Source organism: Zeugodacus cucurbitae, chromosome 6, assembly GCF_028554725.1.
Source record: "Zeugodacus cucurbitae isolate PBARC_wt_2022May chromosome 6, idZeuCucr1.2, whole genome shotgun sequence".
NCBI classification, from domain to species: Eukaryota; Metazoa; Arthropoda; class Insecta; order Diptera; family Tephritidae; genus Zeugodacus; species Zeugodacus cucurbitae.
In genome coordinates this window covers 15,108,711-15,132,290 of record NC_071671.1, presented here as the reverse complement: position 1 = coordinate 15,132,290, position 23,580 = coordinate 15,108,711, and the positions used below count along the sequence as shown (strand labels likewise).

Genomic DNA, 23,580 nt, shown 5'->3' with positions numbered 1-23,580 from the left:
GCGTATTCGCCATAGTAACAACGACGATGGTGTTCAAACTAACTTCCTTAAAATTAGTTAAGTCCAAAATAATGATATTCACTTTTCGGTGATTTCTGTTCTACGCTCCACGAGAAATCTCTGGAGATTTGCATTGCGGATTCACGAAGAAATTAAAAATATTGCTGTTGTAGCTTTGGGACAGTATATTTGGTCTGATGAGATTAAAAGTTCTTCTCTTTTCCATGTACCTAACACTATCCCTATATCTGCACAGCTATTTCTATAATTTGACTTACACTTTCACTTAACTTAAAATGTCATTTCGACTTGATTCTACTATTTTGGACAAATTAAAAAACAGCAGTTTTCTAGGAATGTTTACAAACTTCACGAAAGTGAAAATTCTTGGCTTGTGTTTATAGGTTATATATATATATATTTGGCGTAGGAACCGCTTTAAGCGATTATAGCCGAATCCACCAGAGCGCGCCACTCATTCCTCCTTTTTGCTTTTTGGCGCCAACTGGAAACACCAAGTGAAGCCAGGTCACTTTGCACTTGGTCTTTCCACCGGAGTGGAGGTCGTCCTCTTCCGCGGCTTCCTCCAGCGGGTACTGCATCGAATACTTTCAGAGCTGGAGTGTTTTCTTCCATCCGTACAACATGACCTAGCCAGCGTAGCCGCTGTCTTTTTATTCGCTGAACTATGTCAATGTCGTCGTATAAATCGTACAGCTCATCGTTCCATCGTCTGCGGTATTCGCCGTTGCCAATGTTTAGAGGACCATAAATCTTGCGCAAAACCTTTCTCTCGAAAACCCCAAGAGTCGTCTCATCGGATGTTGTCATCGTCCACGCTTCAGCGCCATACATCAGGACGGGAATAATGAGCGACTTATAGAGTTTGATTTTGGTTCGTCGAGAGAGGACTTTACTTTTCAATTGCCTACTCAGTCCAAAGTAGCACCTGTTGGCAAGAGTGATTCTGCGTTGGATTTCAAGGCTGACATTGTTGGTGTTGTTAATGCTGGTTCCCAGATAAACGAAATTATCTACAACTTCAAAGTTATGACTGTCAACAGTGACGTGGGAGCCAAGACGCGAGTGCGCTGACTGTTTGTTTGATGACAGGAGATATTTCGTCTTGTCCTCATTCACCACCAGACCCATACGCTTCGCTTCTTTATCTAGTCTGGAAAACGCAGAACAAACGGCGCGGTTGTTGCTTCCGATGATATCAATATCATCGGCATACGCCAGGAGCTGTACACTCTTGTAGAAGATTGTACCCTCTCTATTTAGTTCTGCAGCTCGTATTATTTTTTCCAGCAATAGATTGAAGAAGTCGCACGATAGTGAGTCACCCTGTCTGAAGCCTCGTTTGGTATCGAACGGCTCGGAGAGGTCCTTCCCGATCCTGACGGAGCTTTTGGTGTTGCTCAACGTCAGCTTACATAGCCGTATTAGTTTTGCAGGGATACCAAATTCAGACATCGCGGCATAAAGGCAGCTCCTTTTCGTGCTATCGAAGGCAGCTTTAAAATCGATAAAAAGATGGTGGGTATCGATTCTTCTCTCTCGGGTCTTTTCCAAGATTTGGCGCATGGTGAATATCTGGTCCATTGTAGATTTTCCAGGTCTAAAGCCACACTGATAAGGTCCAATCAGTTCGTTGACGGTGGGCTTTAGTCTTTCACACAATACGCTCGACAAAACCTTATATGCGATATTGAGGAGACTTATACCACGGTAGTTGGCGCAGATTGTGGGGTCTCCCTTCTTATGGATTGGGCAGAGCACACTAAGATTCCAATCGTCAGGCATGCTTTCTTCCGACCATATTCTACAAAGAAGCTGATGCATGCACCTTATCAGTTCTTCGCCGCCGTATTTGAATAGCTCGGCCGGTAATCCATCGGCCCCCGCCGCTTTGTTGTTCTTCAAGCGGGTAATTGCTATTCGAATTTCTTCATGGTCGGGTAATGGAACATCTATTCCATCGTCATCGATTGGGGAATCGGGTTCGCCATCTCCTGGTGTTGTACTTTCACTGCCATTGAGCAGGTCGGAGAAGTGTTCCCTCCATAATCCCAGTGTGCTCTGGACATCCGTTACCAGATTACCTTCTCGGTCCCTACATGATAATGCTCCGGTCTTGAAACCTTCTGTTAATCGCCTCATCTTTTCATAAAATTTTCGAGCATTACCCATGTCGGCCAGCTTTTCAAGCTTTTCATACTCACGCATTTCGGCCTCTTTCTTTTTACGTCTGCAAATGCGTCTCGCTTCCCTCTTCAGTTCTCGATATCTATCCCACCCCGAACGTGTTGTGGTCGATCGCAACGTTGCGAGGTAGGCAGTCTGTTTTCTCTCCACTGCGGAACGACAATTCTCATCGTACCAACTGGTTTTTTGGCGTTGCCGGAGACCAATTGTTTCGGCTGCAGCGGTATGCAATGAGTTTGAGATGCCGTTCCACAGCTCCCTTATATCGAGATGCTGATGAGTGCTCTCCGAGAGCAGGAGTGCAAGTCGAGTAGAAAATCGTTCGGCTGTCGGTTGTGATTGCAGCTTTTCGACGTCGAACCTTCCTTCTGGTTTTTGTTGACGGGCGTTCTTTGCTGCACAGAGGCGAGTGCGTATCTTTGCTGCTACTAGATAATGGTCCGAGTCAATGTTTGGTCCTCGGAGCGTACGCACGTCTAAAACACTGGAGACATGTCTTCCGTCTATCACAACGTGATCGATTTGATTGCGCGTGTTTCGATCAGGGGACAGCCACGTTGCTTGATGAATTTTTTTATGCTGGAATCGGGTACTACAGACAACCATATTTCGGGCCCCAGCGAAGTCGATCAGCCTCAGGCCGTTTGGCGATGTTTCGTCATGGAGGCTGAATTTTCCGAATTTTTATAGGTTACCATGCTTAAAATTCAACTTTGTTCTCCAAAAGACTAAACATTAATTCAAAATTTAAGCCTTCAATTCGAAGAATTATTTCCTATTTATATTCATTTAATTAGCCACCTAATAATAAGTAAGAACAAACACATGCACAGAATTATCTCGTTACGACAAAGTTTGTTTAATTTGCGCTATATTAGCGCTTGCTAACCAGCAGAAGGAAGCCGCTTTCCAATGAAAAAAGCAGACTGAGCCCTACATTCCTTTGCGGCCGCATACTTTTTCTCAATGAAATCTCGCTGAAGCTCAGCCACATTTGCACGCCTCAGCAACCTACTGTGAGCTAAGAGGGTTAAGTGGATAAGCTTACAACGCCAAGCAAAGTAGAATGGACAAAATATATATATATATGTTTGTAGAAAATATATGAACTATATACATACATATATACAAGCCACTATCAAAGCAAATGCAAAGGAATGAGTACGATAAAATGAAATGAGGCTAAACGCGCAAAAATAAGAATGCAGATTTGATAAAACATGATTGCATATATATATTCTTATAATGAATATGTGCACATGTACACACTTGACTTGTGGGAGCATGTTTGCAATGTCAACACATACAGTAGTATACATAATAGCCGCCTAATACGCCCAAGTATTATCATTAACCTAAGCGTTTGTAAGCAGCCACCCAAAGGGGACAAAAATAAAAAGTAACTAAGTTCGGTTTCGACCGAACATTTTATACTCTCGCAATTTATTTACTTAATATTATATAATAGACAATTTGACCCACATATTCTTCATATATATGGTACAAAGTCCAATGAAAGTTGGAAACCCTAATATTAGGTTAGAAGCACCGAGGCCCCCATGTTCGATATACGGGGCCTTGAAAAGCTATGGTCCGATATCGGCGATTTTTAGAAAGGGGCTGCCACACTATAAATGCAGTATTTATGCAAAGTTCTGTTCTGATATCTTTACTAGTGCTTACTTTACATATTGTAAAGTAAACTATTCAGATCAACTTCAAAGTTCTGGTATATAGGAAGTTGACGTGGTAGTAAACCGATTTGGCCTATTTTCACAAGATACCATTGGGATGTAAGGAAAATATTTCAAACCAAGTTTCATTGATAGTGGTCGAGTAATTTCGGAGATATGGTTTTTGGCCCATAAGTGGGCGGAGCCACACCCATTTCAACTTGTGTATAACAATTTGAGTGCAGCCCTTATGCAGCATCTTTGCAATGAAATTTAAGGTTTCTGGTGCTTTTCCTTAATGAATTAAAGCGTAGTTTATGTACCTTTGTATGGGAGATGGGTGTGGTTATAATCCGATTTTCTCCATTTGTGGACTGTATAAGCAAGAGCCTAAAAGAATCGACTCTAGAAAGTTTGGTTGATATAGCTTTAGTAGTTTACGAGATATGTTCAAAAACCTTAGTAGGGGGCGTGCCCACGCCCACTTATCCAAAAAAGTTACATCCACTTATGCCCCTTCTTAGTGCGATCCTTCATACCAAATTTTACTTCAATAGCTTAATTTATGGCTTAGTTATAGCTCTCTATATGTTTTCGATTTTCGCCATTTTGCGGGCGTGGCAATGGTCCAATTTCGCCCATTGTCGAAAGCAACCTCTTCAGGGTGCCAAGGAATATGTGTTTCAAATTTCATTAACATATCTCAATTTTTACTCAAGTCATCGCTTGCACGGATAGACAGACGGCCGGACAAACGGACGGACAGACATCCGGATTTCGATTCCACTCGTCATCCTGGTCATTTATATATATATAACCCCATATCTAACTCTTTTATTTCTGGGTGACACAAACAACCGTTATGTGAACAAAACTATAATACTCTGTGCAACATGTTGCGAGAGTATAAAAATCGCTTAGGATTTGTAATCGACAAAGACGTCGATGTAGACCAGTTCGCAGAGAAGCGTGTGAAATAGATAAAATCAGAACAAAGAATATAGAAGAAGCGGTGCGCTTAACCTAATAACACCGAAACTATGTACACGTATTTTAAGCGTGCCACATGCACCATGTTGCAACAACAATACATTATGCTACATATAAAACTTACTGCAACATATAGCTGTAAGCGCTCAACAATGCGAAATTAAACGCACAAACGCAGAAATATTCCGCTTATAAGCTTAAATACAGACATATATGTACATATATGTATATAAAGATATAGCTGGTGATACATTAAGGAAAACATACTGTTAAGGTACTGACCTTTGCTAATACAATCACAGAAATAGTAATTGTAAAAAAGTGTCAAGTGGTCCGTATGTAACTAGTTACTGTTGGGTTTTTTCACATAAGCTTTTTTCCGAAATTTCGAATTACTTCGACTGATATTAGTTTAATTTATATTATATACCATTTGCACTATTTTTTTATTATATTCGTATTGTTAGCGTTTACATGGTTTAAGCGAACTTCCATTCGCATTAAAAAGGTTTAGTGACTGTATGACAGAGAATTCTGCAAGGTGCATATAAAAGTTAGTATGCACCAGCAGGAAGAACAAATAAGCCGCAACAGCAAGGTAAAGGTTCTATAATGCAATTACGTTGTACAACCAACGCCCACACATACGCTGGAGAACAGAAAAACCGGATGCGTAAGCTTATTTTAGGTTCACAAAGAAGGGAGGGTAGTAACTAAGCCAAAGCTAGAAAATATTACATTGATTGGGGTTTAAGGACTTGTAATAAAAATTGCGGAATTTAATTTCATGTAAAGCACTTTAAACAGATTAGAAAATATACAGAGAGGATGGAACTTGCATTAGCAATCTTCTTTCATTCTAAAAGTAGAAGTAAAAAGATGAAGAGAATTACAACGAATTTCGTGTGAATGAAAACTTATATTCGATATTCTGTCAGAAATATTTTTGTTTTGGTTTTTTGATGATTCGTATTGGGGCTAACTATGAAGATTCCGGTTATAAAGCCAATTACGCGACCGTTGTAAAGCATAAATTTTCACTCCATATAGAAATGTTGATACATTTCCACCTCGTCTTCTTCCAGACAACTTCAGCAGCTACCACCGGGTTTCAATTTTAAAGGGACAATTATCCCTTCAACTAAGAAAAAAATATTACTGAGGACAAAGAGCTCTCTCTTGGGCAGAAGGATCTTGATACCGACTAGCTCTTGTACAGCTCAGCTGAAGCCCAAATGGCCAGTAGAAAATAACAATAGGAGAGGTAGTGCTCCTACTTGTTTCCATTCTCCTGTCGATAAGACTGACATGTGTAGTCCTACGATTTCCTGAATTGTCATTAATCTGAAGGATGTTACACTTCGAAGCAATAGATCCGTTGCTACGTTTAACGCAACCACTTGCACTTTAAAAACGCTAAAATAGTCTTGAAGACTTTTGAAGTGCCCTCCACCCTCCACTGAATAATAATTTCACTATGGTTTCATATATTCAAAGAACTAGCATACCATAATTCATATTAAGCCTTATGGTAAACTTCATGTAAACGACATTTCCAATGAAAAAACTAACGCATTTTTGTTTTTCGTATCATATATTTCACATAGGGAAAAACTCACATCTTCGAAAATTTTCCCTTATTGTAAATGTAATTTTGTTCATGTGAAACAGCAAAATTTGTTCACAAAATAAATTGTTGGGTACAAGTATCAATATTAACAATTTAATTAATTTTAAAAACTTTTTTAATACGAATTAAGGTCTACGTATATTAAGTAGATCTTTGGCTATATGAACACAAATTTAAATTAATATTCGGCGGTTTTTTTTTGGTGGAGGCTTCAAAATGCTTCACGGCTATTTTAGCCTTTTTAAAGCGCAAGTGACTGCTAAAAAATAGCACTGGATCTACATCAAAGTGTAGCATTCTTCGGTGAAGTGACGAATCACTCTGGTAGTAAGTGCTCGCTGACTACGCGCCTGATACTGGTAAAAAATGCCTATCCTTACTTTCAGTCGATACCAGTTATTAGATGCCTGGTCACGGAGGAATCCTAGGTAATAACGTAAGGCTAATGAGCTTTCAAGACTAGGCACGTAAGTCTTAACTACAATAGAAAGCGAATAAATACGAGCACCACCTACGCCCTTGTGATCTACAGGATCGTTGAGCTTCTGCTGATCTGGATAAAAGCTGGTCAGTCGCAAGATCCTTCTGACCTAAGGAAAATCGTGAGATGTCTGGGGCGCTCTTCGCCCTCAGTAATACTTCTATAGTTATGGGGGTCGTTGACCCATTAAAAACTTTATCCTTGCGAATTAGCGAATTTAGAAGTAAAAAACATATGCAGATTTGTAGTAAGTTCACTTTGCTTTTTCGAGCCTTAATATCTATTAGGGTTTATTTTTTGACTTCCCAAAGGACTATCCTTATAGTCTAAGTGTATTCCTCCTCTTGTGGGAAACAGCCATTAAACCTAACCTATGGCATATTAACAAAACACAGTTGAAGTTTTAGGTGGAAAATCCTGCTATAGTAAACAGATTTAAGTAGAAAATAAGGAGAAAGTGCATTCGTTTTGGAATAGTAATATGATTCCCTGGATATCATGGGGCCACCATCGAAATCGATGGCAAAATAGAACGAAATTGTTAAGCTGTCCAATGTGCGTCCGTTCAAGTTATTTTATTAAATTATCCCTTCAACATCTTATTCCGTGGTGGGGAAAGCAAGTCGGGCTAGCAATGAAAATTTTTGTGTGGATAATTTATGCTTTTATGCTAAAATAGTCGCGTAATTAGCTTTATAAACGGAATCTTCATTTATAGCTCCAATACGAGTAATAAAAAAATCCTAAATGCCGAAATTCGAATATAAGTTTTAATTCACACGAAATTCACGATATGAAATTTTCTTTCGTGTGGAAATAAAAATTCATCATACAAAAAACAGGAATGTGTTATTTTTTCATTCAGAATATCGTTTCACATGAAGGTTACAGTAAGGCTGATTATGTTTATTTAAATTTAACTCGATTTGATATACCTGCGATCAGCACTTGAATAAATTGATGAAATGTTTTCATCCTTCTCAAAAGCTTGCTTACCTGTAAGTAAATAAAATGTAGAAATAGTTAAAAATTTACTGGATAACAAATATTGGATATAATAGAGAGAATAGTATAGAACAGGAAGATATTTTTCAGGATATCTATAATATATAGGAGAATAATATTTCAAAGACACGTTTACTTTGAAGCATTTTTTAATAATTTAATTTATAAAATACTAGCAGACCCGGCCACACGTTTTTGTGGCTAAGGTATACATTAAATTAATTTGGTCCAATCTTGGCTTCCGTGACGATATTGATTACTCGAGGTTGATTTATGTTACGCAGCATGATGACAACTCACACTACTTTTAATTTCAAAGTGATTGGTGATAGTACAGGCAATTTTAAATAGTTTGGGACAATTGACTACGTCATCCTGGTTTTTAGCTGTGTCAACTCTCTTGGACCGAAATTCTAAATTGTCGCATTAAGATCATTGATATCTTTTTTTTACCACCAATATAGGTCATTCAATAAGTCATTTATGGTTATCATATTGAGGTTTCTTGTCAGGAAAACTTCTCTTTCGAGTCAATGAAGTGACAGAAATCTGTTGGAAATGCTATTAATCCATCGAGGTGTCAACTGCCAACTGCTTCTACATTCGCCACAAATTAAATGATTTTAGGCATGCGATTAGCACGTTAGTAACATTTGATCCAGGAATAATTGGAAAAGTCTAGTAAATCACCTGCTAACAGAATCCTGGCTCCACCAAAAACGTTCATCGACAATCAAGATCTTTTAAAGTCCTGTGCAGTATCTCCAGCGACTTCTTGAATATTTGGAAAATCTTCGTTATAGCGCTATTTTTGGCGATTTTGCCGACTGGTGTTTCGTTCATTTGCAATTTAGGAGTAATTTCAAGGCCGAATGTGCCGTTTGTTTGCCTACTAACAGGTGCCAAGTTACCCCTATTCCCGTTAACCTTGGTGGTGAAAATGAGTGAAATTGGTTCTGGAATCACATCAGCCCTTATATACTATATATGATGATTTTCTATGGGACTTAATGCCGAATATATAGTTCAAATTGTGTGTTATCTTAATAAAATTACATCAATAAATTGCGAGAGTATAAAATGTTCGGTTGGACCCGAACTTAGGCTTTCCTTATTTGTTACAAATGGTTTTGGGCTATCGACACAACCTTATACAATTAAACAATAACAAAAATATTTTAACAAAGCAACAATGACAACCTTCAAAATATTATTTTTTTGTTTTCTCTTTTTATATTTTTCTTGGCAACTCGAATAAAATTCTCTTATTATTATCTTCCTCGCAATTTTTCCATATTTACTCACTTTCTAATCTTTTTATGGCCTTCCATGAATATTTCAAGACTAAAATTAGCCAGATCGGTTTGGCCGTTCTCGTTTTTTTGCGGCACAAACGAACTTCATTTTTATATTATATTATTATCAAGCGACAATTATTTTAATTCCGCACAGGACCATTCAGTAAGGAATCGACCGCGCGAGTGATCTTAACCCCCTCCCGTACCCCCGTGCCCGAGTGACGCCTACAACTCTATATACAACGCATCCCGAGCGGCTTTTCAAAATTTTTAACTCGTGATATCTTTTGAATGGTATGTCAGAATCTAATAATTCAAAAAATTATATAAAGGTTTTGAAGCGATCTTAAATAATAAATCATTTATTTCGATAAGGATTAATACTAAGGTATAAATAAAGAGCCTTTTCAAGTAGTGGTATATTAATTAATTTTTTTATATAAAATCGCTTATTGTGACAAAACTGTAATAGTTAGAGGTATGATGTCGCGTTTGTAGATAATGATAAGTTCTACAAAATTGTAGTACATCACTTTGTTATATCTTCAATCGTTTTCGCAGCATTCGCGATTAAAATAAGTTGTTTGGTATTTTTTTTACATTATCGGAGTTTTGGTAAGGAACCCTATTTTTTAAACTAAATATAGCCTATGTCACTTAGGGATAGTATAGCTTTCCAACGGTGAAAGAATTTTTCATATCGGTTCAGTAGTTTCGGAGTTTAAGTGATTTTTATCCTATATGGATATATATATTTTCATTTAAGATTTTCACCCTTTTTACGAACAGACCAAAAAATTTAGTAAATTCAGTTTAATTTTCGTTACGATATAAATTAATTGACTGAATAATACAGTTCATTTAAATATTGAATTTGCGTTCTGCTTGCTAATATGTTTCTGTTGTTGAACTAAAATGCTGAATTTACATTGAATATATACTCTTTTAATCCGTTTACCCAGAAAAATGCTTTCCAACTCTAGTGGATATTTTTTCGAAAAAATATATTTCCCCAGTCACAGCTGTTAGATTGTGTGAAGCGTTCCGCTATTTGAGCGAGTAAGCTGTTGACTAACTGACTTTCGTAGATTACATACGCACGCAAGCAGAGGCATACAAACGCAAAAGCCACTTTGCACTAAATTCACCACTAATTGCAATGTTGGAATAATTCATGAGTGTGAGTTTGCATCCCGAAGGGTTGAATGTAACAATGCAATGTCTGCAGCGCCTCTGGGGTGTTGTAGTTACAGCACTTGCTCGATAAGCACCCGGCACATTTCCACCAGCCTGCGTGAGCTTGCAGCACCAAATTATCGTTTAGTGACCCGTTTAGTTTGCAATTTTCGACGTAATATCCCAAAAAGAGTCTATTTTTTCACCACTGCACGCGACTCGTGGAGAGCGCTGCTATTTTCAAAGCATTTGTGCTTTCGTTTCGAACTGTGCTTCGGTGTTTGTGGCGACGGAATTCGATTGATTAAGCAGAAAAATTTATTTTTCCGGTGATTATGTTTTCCCAACGCTCCGAAAAGCACTTTCAACGCGGTAAATGCTTTTACTTTGTGATTATTTTAGTTCGCATTAAGTGCTGCTGGTGGGAAGTATCTAACTTTGCTTAAGCACCGGTGCATATGAGTAACTTTATAATTTGCGAAATTCTTTAATGTATGAAAGTGTGTCATTTAGTTTTCTCCCTCTCTTATCAGAAGTAAACTCTAAAAGCATACTCTCAGGCATCACTAATAATAACCACTTTAAAAAGCATACATTTAGGCTAAACTTATTAAAAAATTATTTTCATATTAAATTCACGTCAAAAAATTCATCACCTGTGAACTGCATATACAAAACTCTCAACATAATTTTTGATTAAGCCCCATAACTCTACTCATGAGAAAATATGTCATCATTGAAGAGTTGTTTAGACTTAAAAGATAGCATGTGCTCATATATACACACATTATATAAAATAATTTTCAATCAACTGAATGCCGCCCACGTGCTTCTACTACTGTCATTTCCTATTTGCACGTCACATGGTCTTAACTCATGCCATCTACACATTAATAAGCTCGCGGCGGAGATGTGAAACAATTTAAATTAAAACAAAAAGTTTATTATAATTATATAATGTGTTACATGACAGCTCAAGTGAGCTGGGAGTTCAGGTGGATTACTACAGTTTAGAATAGCAGCAATATAGAGCGCGACACGAGGCGTGCGGGAGGAAATCATGCCATATGCCATGGAAATCATGAGGTATACCAACGGGATGTGTTATTTTAATATATTACGTATACGCCGTGTATCCATGTTGGTGCAATGGAAAAAGGTTGAAGTTTATTGTTGGAGTTGTAATTGTTGCAGAATTTCATAATAATTTCAGTTGGGAAACTATGTTTTTTGTTCAAATTTCACTACACTCAGCACTTATTCACTTAATTGGGTGCTTGGCACATACTAAAATTATAAGCTGGTATTAGCGGTTGATTGACCCAGTCGGAATATAAAGTATTAATAGGGTATTAGAAAATAAAGTAGTAATTTTATTATTTTAATTACGATGAATACGAGTTAACCATTAAATAATCCAATATTAGTTGCTTTGCAACTAGTATGAATTATATATATATATTTTAACTATTTTAGAAACTTGTGCATGATATAATTGTGAAAATATGTATTTATGTAGACGTAGTTCCAAAGCCACACACTCCCTTTTAAACACTTTTGGGCGCATATTTAACGATTGCCGGTGTATTATTCTAATTTACTTTATTGTTGTGCTGGCAGTTAAAGTACTTTATGCAAATTACTATGTAAACTGTTTTCATTTCATTTTCACCCAAAAATAGGATTTTAATTACTCTCGCCGTAAAAGAAAGAGTTTGCAATTGGCAGTTGTTAGATGTTGCAAACTGCAATTACTAGTGACTGCACAAGTTCTCGTTTATGTAGTTGTACTCGAATATATAATGCAGCGCAAACCCACGGCTAGCGGCCAAGTCGATTGTTGGTTCAGACATTTCACAGGTGTGGCTGCTTTGCTTTGACAATCCAACAAAAATGAATGCGCCTGTTCAAATATCCTTTAACGGGTTTCGCATACCTAAATACATACAAAACGTGTATTGCCGTTATCGATTCGGAGATGTCTGCTTGGCACGTGAATATGCGGCAAGGGAGGTCGAATACCTCAACGAAAGGATTGCGCATGCAGCCATTTAGTGAAATTCCTAAGCGGTTGCGTGGCAGCAGAGTCTGGCTTACGTATAAACTAGTATATTTGTAAGTATATTGGTATTTTTGTATTATCGAAGACCTTAAAGCCCCTAAAGCCACATACTTTAACCCCCCCCCATTTACTATATATATGTACATATATGTAAATGAGTTATTGATTTTCACCTGAATGGTACTTGTGTTTACTCAGTGTTCGAGAAAGCCCTCATAATTATATACCGCATGCAAAACCTTTTTATGTCTGCGCTTTCGTATGTGCCGCACAAACACACTATATTCGATCGCAATCAAGTAAGTACAAAGGTTTCAAACAAAATCAAAAACAAAACTTCTAGACGCTTGACCTAGTGGGAAATCAAGGACGTAAAGGACATCGAATTGTACAACACACACTGTATGACGGTAGGGTCGTAGGAAAAAAATCAATATGCAGTTAGTGAACACACTTTTTGTGAGAAAGCCTTTAATTAAATGGAAATCGTTAATCACTCATAGATCATGCCAACAGATAAGAGACATAGTAGCGGAATATTTTCCACTTTCTTTATTTATGTCTATGGTTTTATCATGGCAAAATTGTGCTATTATTCTATATTATGATCTGCAGAAACCGAATTTACTATTTATTGTGTCACATTTTTAATTGCCACTGGTTTGTCCGATAAACAATTTATTCATCGCGCAGTTGTGTAGATAGTGTGACTGTCATTTCGTTTGGAGAAATAGCGAATATCATTGTCGATGTGAATATTGCCAATAGCTTTACTTTAATTTTTTTAATATTTTTCGCATACCATGTGATCAAGCAAATAAATATATCAACAACGTTTATCCATTCGCATGCTTGTCAGGGGCAGTGATATATATCTATACAAAAGCAGCAGCAAAAGCAACAAGGTTAGTGACAACAAAAACAATGTGTTTGATAAGCCACGACCGTTGGGCCGCAGCCGCCAGTTGACCAAAATGTTGTTAAATAAGAGCAGCATTGTTTGTATGTATTTGTCTGTAACAAGTGACCATTAACAACTGGGTCAAAATTTCTCAGAAATATCAATGTTGGTCGGGGGTCAGCCGATTTTTTTTTAACTTTAGTGTTAGGTGAGAAGTGTTTGTGGGCCAAAGGGTTTTTAAAAATTTTCAAAAATTTAGAACTTATAGGGTTTTTAATTTTTAAGTCAGAGTTTTTTTAAATTACGATAAACTTAATAGGTTTTAACGGATTTGCTTCATATTTACAGGATTTACAGAGGATTCGTAACAGGTAGTTCTACCTTATAGTACCTATCCACACATAAAAGCCATTATTGGCTACCAGACAGAGCTTAGGAAATATTTTTATTTATTTAGACTGATATTTCACATACCAACAAACATAGTATGTAGATCTAATAAAATAGACATGTATAAATATATTTTATGTTTATATATGTCTGAGTATATCTAAAGGCAATCCAATACTGAGTCAGTTGCTACCAACATACTTATAAACTATATATAGTATACTTGAGTACGTAGCCACAGTGCAACAAAAATATATATTAAAATAAATAAATAAAGTTAATAAAAAACAAGTAAGGAAGGGCTAAGTTCGGGTGTAACCGAACATTTTATACTCTCGCAATTTATTTATTTGACTTTATTTATATTATGTAATACACAATTTGACCCACATATTCGTCATATATATTTTATAAAGTCCATTGAAAGTTGGAAACCATAATATTAAACTAGAAGCACCGAGGACCTCGTGTTCGATATATGAGGCCTTAAAAACCTATGGTCCGATTTCGACGATTTTTAGAATGGGGCTGCCACACTATAAACATAGTATTTGTGCAAAGTTCTGCATTGATATCTTCACTAGTGCTTACTTTATATATTGTAATGTACACGATTCAGATCGTCTTCAAAGTTCTGGTATATAGGAAGTAGGTGTGGCTGTAAAGCGATTTGGCCTATTTTCACAACATATCATTGAGATGTAAGGAAACTATTACAAACCAAGTTTCATTGAAATCGGTCGAGTAGTTCCTGAGATATGGTTTTTGACCCATAAGTGGGCGACGCCACGCCCATTTTCCATTTTGTAAAAAAAATCTGAGTGCAGCTTTCATCTGCCATTTCTTATGTGAAATTTAGTGTTTCTGCCGTTTTTCGTTATTGATTTAACCCACTTTTAGTAATTTTCAACCTAACTTTTGTATGGGAGGTGGGCGTGGTTATTATCCGTTTTCTTTCATTTTTGGACTGCACTAAGAAGTGGATAATCAAAACGACTGCAGAAAGTTTGGTTTATATAGCTTTATTGGTTTCCGAGTATGTACAAAAAACCAATTTGAGGGCGGAACCACGCCCACCTCCCCAAAAAAATTACATACAAATGTGCCCCTCCCTAATGGGATCCTATGTTCCAAATTTTATTTTCATAACTTTGTTTATGGCTTAGTTATGACACTTTATAAGTTTTTGGTTTCCGCCATTTTGTGGGCGTGGCAGTGGACCGATTTTGACCATTTTCGAAAGCAACCTCCTCAGGGTGCCAAGGAACATGTGTTCCAAGTTGCATTAAGATATCTTAATTTTTACTCAAGTTATCGCTTGCACGGACAGACGGACAGACGGACAGACAGACGGACGGACGGACAGACGGACGGACGGACGGACGGACAAACGGACGAAAAAACATCCGGATTTCAAATCCACTCGTCATCCTGATCATTTATGTATATATAACCCCATATCTAACTCTTATATTTCTTGGTGACGCAAACAACCGTTATGTGAACAAAACGATTATACTCTGTGCAACAGGTTGCGAGAGTATAACAAAAGTTTAGTTAAACACTTTATTCAGATTTTCCCTTTCTACGTAACTAAAATATAGTAGTATATAACAAAGTTGTCCCCGCGTAAAAAAACTAGCAACACATATTTTTGCGTTTCGTTGTCGCGTGTTCGTCCATCTGCCACGCCCATTGAATTCCGCAAACAATCTGTCAGCTGTACGCCAATAGCCTAGCAGTTGACCCTAACACATGACATTTGGAAAGGCTTCTATGTATGTATGTATGCACACTCCTAGTGTTCCATAAGTCTGTGGCCTCCTCGCAATTTGGTTTGTTAGCATTTACTATTTACTATACTATTTACTATACCACTATGTTGAGGAGTTAGAGTTGATCCCTTCCATTGTCACCCGTGTGTGTATGCGGCTGTAGTTAGCCAAAACGAAATTTTCCAGCCACTTCAATATATATCAATTGTTGTTGCAAATGTTCGCGTAACAAAATAAATAAATTCGTTCGAACGCATAAAATGATCCCTCCGCCAAAAGGGCTTTACGACTACTTCCCTTTGCCGCCTACAACTGCACTTAGTTAACCGCCTATGGCATTCTATCCGAACATATGAAAACTGGTCGTTTCAATGCCGTTATGTGAATGTATTGTATATTAGCAAATTTCAGCTAGTAATATCTGTAGTCAATTGCCTTTGGGATTAAAGGACAGTGTGGCAAGTATTGCGGTTTTTTATGCAAATAAATTGATAGTTTGAGTTTACTACACACCAGAGATCTGCATTGAGTAATAATGAAATTAGTGCACTAACTCATTAGCCAAACAAATTGGTGTAAATGAGTACTAATACTAATATCAAAAATGACTAAGACTCATTTCCACCAAACCAAAAAAAAACTCGTAGTATTTCTACACTTATATGTGCCGTCAATTTATGACTCAAACGAGTTTATAGTAACAATTTGATTTTACTCACTTGTTCATTGGTCACAATGAAAATAAACTTGAATGAATTCGCTACACTGATCGGTATGAGTGGAATTGTGACTTCGTAGCTGAGCACGAAAGTAAAGAGACCCAGTAAGAACTTTGTTACATTACAATTTTCATTATTTCATTGAACATGCATTTTCGTGCGTCTTTATTAATTTTCAATATATTACTATTAAAAGAAATATATTAAAACCTAAAAGTATAAAAAAAGGGAGGTGTCTCATCCGAGGCTTTCGTAGATTATTCATTGGGGGGTGTTTTTATGTGGTGGGTCCCAAACCCTACGCACAACCGCATAAGTGGGCACAACAAAGCAGCGGGGGCCGATAGATTACCGGCAGAGCTATTCAAATACGGCATCGAAGAACTGATAAGGTGCATGAATTGAATAAATGGTTAAACACGGTGCTCTGTGCTCAGTGGTCAATTTATTCTGATGCTTCTTTTTCAAACTACATCTATTTATACTTATGCTAGTACTGACGCGCAGGTCAGTTGTTTTTCAAATCTTATCTACTTCTATTTAAACTTATGCTAGTACTGACGCGCAGGTCAGTTGTTTTTCAAATCTTATCTACTTCTAACAAAAGAAGGGAAATATTTAAGGTTTTGGGACTGTTTGTATTTACATTCTATTGTTCTGATTTTTACTGATAATCATAAGTATTTGTACACATGTGTGACTATCTATAACTAGTACTTATAACTATACGTAAATATTTATGTTTTCTCAGCTGCACTTAGGTTGTAAACAATGTATCTGTAAACATGTACATATAACCAAATACATATGTAACTGTCTATAACTATAACTCATGCATCAGCTTCTTTGCAGAATAGAAAGCATGCCTGACGATTGGAATCTCAGTGTGCTCTGCCCAATCCATAAAAAGGGCGATCCCACAATCTGCGCCAATTATCGTGGGATCAGCCTCCTAAACATCGCATACAAGGTTCTATCGAGCGTACTGTGTGAAAGACTAAAGCCCACCGTCAACAAACTGATTGGAAAATCGACAACTGACCAGATATTCACCATGCGCCAAATCTTGGAGAAGACCCGTGAAAAGAGGATCGACACACACCACCTTTTTGTCGATTTTAAAGCTGCTTACGACAGCACGAAAAGGAGCTGCCTTAACGCCGCGATGTCTGAATTTGGTATCCTCGCAAAACTAATACGGCTGTGTAAGTTGACGTTGAGCAACACCAAAAGCTCCGTCAAGCTTGGGAAGGACCTCTCCGAGCCGTTCGATACCAAACGAGGTTTCAGACAAGGTGACTCACTATCGTGCGACTTCTTTAACCTGATGCTGGAAAAAATTATAAGAGCTGCAGAGCTAAATAGAGGAGGTACAATCTTCTACAAGAGTGTACAGCTCCTGGCGTACGCTGATGATATTGATATCATCGGAAGCAACAACCGCGCCGTTTGTTCTGCTTTTTCCCGCATGGATAAGGAGGCGAAGCGAATGGGTCTGGTGGTGAACGAGGACAAGACGAAATATCTCCTGTCATCAAACAAACAGTCAGCGCATTCGCGTCTTGGCTCCCACGTCACTGTTGACAGTCATAACTTTGAGGTCGTAGATAATATCGTATACCTGGGAACCAGCATCAACAATACGAACAATGTCAGCCTCGAAATCCAGCGCAGAATAACTCTTGCCAACAGGTGCTACTTTGGACTGAGTAAGCAATTGAACAGTAAAGTCCTCGACGAACTAAAATATAGCTCTACAAGTCGCTTATCATTCCCATCCTGCTTTACGGTGCAGAAGCTTGGACGATGTCAACATCAGATGAGACGACACTAGGAGTTTTCGAGAGGATCATTTTGCGCAAGATTTATGGTCCTCAGAACAGTGGCAACGGCGAATACCGCAGACGATGGAACGATGAGCTGTACGAGTTATACGACGACATTGACATAGTTCAGTGAATAAAAAGACAGCGGCTACGCTGGCTAGGTCATGTTGTCCGAATGGACGAAAACGCTCCAGCCCTGAAAGTGTTCGATGCAGTACCCGCCGGAGGAAGCCGAGGAAGGGGAAGGCCTTCACTCCGTTGGAGGGACCAGGTGGAGAGCGACCTGGTTACACTTGGGATCTCCAACTGGCGCCGAACTGCGAAGGAGAGAGAGAGAGGTGGCGCACTATCGTCGATTCGGCTATAACCGTCTAAACGGTTGCAACGCCAATCACATACAAAAGTTTAAACTTTACTGTCATTGATTAACTTAAAATATTAAATGTAATACACAACATCAAAGAACAACATCGTTAGTCATTTCCCGCAGGGCACTTTTGCCTAGCGGCGGCACAGCCTTCGTCAGTTTTACTTTGATCCTATTCGTATCACTTTATTCATTTAGATATACTATTGGCGTTTTTTTGGTGGTATGGCTGATTTTGGTTTAATTTGACTGAATTATTGGCTCATGAGACAATTGAGTACTTCAACGATACGTATGAAGAGAAACTTACTCATTATTCATGCTCTCGCTTTGTGTGATGTGCGTAAATGTGTTTTAGTGGATCTTAGTTCTTAGTGTTTAATGATTTTTGACTTATATGCACTAATACTATTTTTTGTGTTACTCAACCAATGACTCAAAAAAGGAAATAATTGCAGTTCTCTGATACACACATTTGCTCTTTTACTAGTTCAGTGTTATGTAGAGTTCAAGGTTGTTTAAGGTTTTTTTTTTACTGTTTTAGCTAAATTTCAATGTTTTTTATTTAGCAAACTCAGTAAGAAAATATGTTTATATTAATTTATAGACTTTTATTATTAATCCAAGTTAATAATAATAATAGGAACATTTAAGCAAACATGTGACATACATAGATATTAAATTCACACCCTGAAAAATCTAGTATATCGCTATGTAAACAGTTATCTGACATACTAAAATGAAAAATCGATTGGCACAAAAGAAGAGCAGAGAATATTACTAGAAAACTCAGAAGAATGCCATTTAGTAGTAGTTTGAATGGTTTGAATAAGAATACTAACAAATACAAATAAGGTCATGTCGAACATATCAGATAGACCCGGAAAAATACGTATAACTGGTAAGGCTGTATGAATTATAATATTCTCTTATTCAATATTTCTGCATATTTTCTGGTCTCTCACTGCCCCAGTTATGACATCGGAGATGAATTCTTTAAATCGATGAAAACATTGTCTATCTGCCATTAAGGTTTTCATATGAGTGCAGTTTTAGTCGCAAATTGATCCGTCTTAATAATCGAATTCATATATTCCAGTATTTAGTAAAATAAAATATTTTCTTCAGAAGAGTAAGAATGCATCACTGATTGAAAAGTAGTTTTTTAAATATAAATAGCTATATATTTTATTTTAGGCATGTAGAGTAAAACTCGTATTTCATTAAAGAATGCTAAATTCTAAAAAAATTTTAATAATAGCGAAATGAACGGTGCCTTCTCTATAAGAAGCATAAATAGTGTAAATAGGTATGAAAATAAAAGGACCTGTTTTAGATGTTGAAAATTCCTAGAGGAATAGCAGTCGAACCAGATGTCAAAGCACACACATGAATGGACTCCTTTCGACTACATTCTGTTGATGTTCCAATTAAAGAAAATGTATAGAAATGTACACAACCTTTATATTAAGAAACCAGTATAATATGCTATTTTACATGTTATTCTCATTTGCATACTTCACATGTGATTTGTTGTTGTGCAATACAACCGATTTGCTTAGAATCATAGATGCACAATGATTTATAACCGATGACCGTGACCGAAGCAGCAGCAGAAGCAAATAAATAAACGGATACGAGTTGGAATGCTAAGCTGACTGGTAGAAAATATAGCTTTTATGCCTCATAGATTAATTGTAATTGTTGTTGTTATAATAAAAGTATAAACTGGTAGGGACAGAATTATAAGGGAGTAGCCTTCTGTGGCAGGTTGCGTCGGGTGTGGAAAGTAAGTTTAAAGGCGGATTGTAAAAGTGGCAGCTACCAGGCTGGCTTTGCCAATTTTTTCCAGACATGCAGTGGGTGTGCACCACGGACACAAGGCGTTCAGGTTAAGAATTTCCAAATATACATATGTATGTAATCATAGCGAGATAGTTGTATCTGTCGGAATGTTGTACGCATCTTATGTATTTATATTTATTGTACGGTAGTAAGTATTGCGTATTTTATTGCCGAATTATAATTACACATACATCCATGGTATATTTGTTATTGTTGTATTGTTTTGATGGTGAAGCATTTTACTTATTCGTTGGTTTATGTAATTGGTAATCTGTGTAGTCAATATTTGATTTATGGCCGTTGCACTCATCAGTTGAGCACACATTACAGCGTTAAAAGGTGGATGTTGGTTCCATGCTCAGTTCATTAACTAAGGGATTTATGCAACGAATCACGAATCGGGTTTGAACTACAGTTATAGTGGGGATGAACCCGGAAGACATTTATAGTTAAGTGCATAACTGCTATACATTTAGTCATGGGATAGGTCCCAGTTGTTGTAAAAACATAAAGTAATTGTTGCCAAGTGAAAAAAATTCTTAAAAATACGTAGTTCAAAGTAGAAGTCCGATTTCGAAGATAATACTTTTCAGTTTTAAACATTTTTTAATAAATTAAATACATTTAAATTTAAATTTTATTTTCCTAAATAGGAATAATAATAGGAATTAAGAATATTCTTAAATTCTGCATACAGAGACATTTAGGTTTAAACCAAAGACGGTGATTATTATTATCAATAATCCATTATCTACCAGTGAAATTAAATATTTTTACCCAATTTCGCTATTTCACTGGTGTTTATTTATTTTATTTTCGTTCACTGTGCTTTTCATTCATTTCTGTTCATAAAATAAGTTTTAACATTGCTAACCTATTTTCCCCAGCAAAAAGTAACGTGTTCGTCTGTAATCAAATGAATAACAGCACTTCGTTCGTTATCTGAAATTGAAACAAAATAATGGAAAAACAGATGAAAATTTAATTAAACTCAAATTCTACGAATTTCAACTAAAACTTGATTTGTTCACTTGATTGGAAATGTTCAGTATTATCAAGGCAATTGTAGCCATAAACTAGAGTAAGAGCCGAAATGCATAGATTTATGAGTGAGTATGCTTTTGTAGGTAATCAACACATGGTTAATTAAAATAAAAATCGGAAGAAAACAATAGCACATTTGAGGCAGGAGAAAATTGGAAGATATTGAAGTTAGAAAGCTATCAATTGAATATCTCTAATTTTTAACTTGCATGAAGAAAGGACAAAGTCAAGGTGATACCTTCAAAGTCATCTAACTGCTCAAAATTAGGCAAATAGGCCTGCAAAATTTAAAAGAATTCATATAGAATAATAATTTAAGTACCCACTTACTAAATACAAGTAGCTGAATTCGATTTAGGTAATTTTTTTGTTAATTTATAGAGAAATTGTTTTAAAAGGAACCAGAGCTTAACTAAGGGACCAGAGAAGTGGCGAATAGAACATTGTTATAAGAAGAAATTGTAACGGATTGTTACTCAAACGGTTAGATTAAGGGATAGTTTGACACTTTGAAGTAGTTGAATTTTCCATGTATTTCAATCACATAATTATTCTCTATAATTCTTATTCAGCTTATACATTATTTTTTTATCGACACTTTGCTTCCGATCTTTGCAACCTCCCAAAGCTACAGATTATGGGAAATAAATTTAGCAAAAAGATGAAAGAGCACAGCAAAAGCATAATACATTTTAAACGTATTTTGAATACCTAATTAAACAGAATTTAATTTCAGTTTTGGTTTTATTATTATTCTCTAGCTTTTTAAGTTGACATGATTATAGTATTATGGAATTTCTTATAGGAAATATGCTAATTCGAACAAACTTTCTAGGCACTCTGGATAAAATAAAGTTATGAATTTGTAAACACTTTGTGGTAAGAAATTGCAGAAATATAATATTTAAAGTGAAGCTCCTAGTAACAGATGATAATCGAAAATTAATTATAATATAAATTTATGAAATAATGTCTAGCCTTTTTATACAACATGTTATAAATATAATAAAAACCGCAAAAATAACTAAATTCTTGTATTTTTTAACGAAAGTTTCTATGACTCAACGTTTTTTTGTTGATTATGGTGCTTCGAGTTCAGAATCGCCATGGGGTCCATAGCAGCCAGTCAACAAAAGCTATTACGCAAACTTAGACAATAAAATTTAAGAGACTTAAATGAAGCTGTACTCCAAACGATCTTAATTGATATATTATATATGTATATAGATACATATCATTGATTTGTAAATGGGTATTTATAGCATATTTGAAGTTATGTATATGAGTTAATAAAAACAACAATAACACATTATAATAAATATTATGCACATCATCATTGCCCAACGCCATATCATAGGCTTTTGGAACAATTTAGTCATCGCCTTTGGCGTCAAAATAGCACAAACGCAGCTGCTTACATAGCTTGAGTGCGTATGAATATGTGGCGAGCTGAGCGGCTGCTAGCCGGCTAGTAAGTATATTAAATGTTATTAACAGCATTATTGTGGTTCATTAAACAATTTAACACGCCGTCATGGTAGGTCGGCGTCGCGACAAGCCAACGGCATATATACATATGTGTTTATAGGTATACTACCATGCGTACGGACGCCTAGACGGGCTGCTGCGCGGTGACCAACAATAAAATTGCGGCAAAAATATTAAATAATGAAGTTCATCCACGTTTTTTGTTTTGTTGTTTTTTTTCAGTGTTTTTCCTTTCCACTCGCTCTTTTTCGCATAGCCAACTAAGTAATTTCGTGAGTGCGTGCGTTTAGCGGATGTTTTATGAACTTTGCCGCAAAGTAGGAGTCTGCAGTCTCACTAATATTGTTGTTGTTGCCATTTCGCTAGTCATTTTAGAGCGCATTTAGCATTTAAACGCAAGTGGCAGCCCACCTGTGTGCGTGTCTGGCAACAATAATTTTTGCTTAAAGTGCAAATCATAATCCAGCAAGTCCAATCACGAGGCTTCCTCATCAATCTCATCACCCGCAGCCGCGACCTGTCGTGGTGCCTCGTGCTACACTACCCAAACTTTATACTTACATATTCTCATATTACTTTGTTTTTGTTGTTTTAAGTGCTTTTTCGTTTTCATTTTCGCCAACTTTAATGTCTAGCTTAGGGGGGTGTCTCATCGGCGATTTTGATTTATTTTCAAGTGCGTCCACTTAATGTGCGATTAAT

At 36.7% G+C, this 23,580-nt stretch overlaps 1 long non-coding RNA gene across 1 annotated transcript in view; it reads right to left on the bottom strand.

Annotated features, from left to right (window-relative positions):
- Positions 1–5,819: 5,819 nt before the first annotated feature.
- The window catches only part of LOC128922821 (uncharacterized), a 56,087-nt gene continuing 38,326 nt past the window's right edge, over positions 5,820–23,580 (bottom strand). The window contains exons 4-5 of the long non-coding RNA XR_008472010.1: positions 21,221–21,288; positions 5,820–7,978 (exon numbers count right to left, since the gene is read on the bottom strand). This is a non-coding gene — a long non-coding RNA (uncharacterized LOC128922821). The remainder of the gene's footprint in view (positions 7,979–21,220; positions 21,289–23,580) is intronic.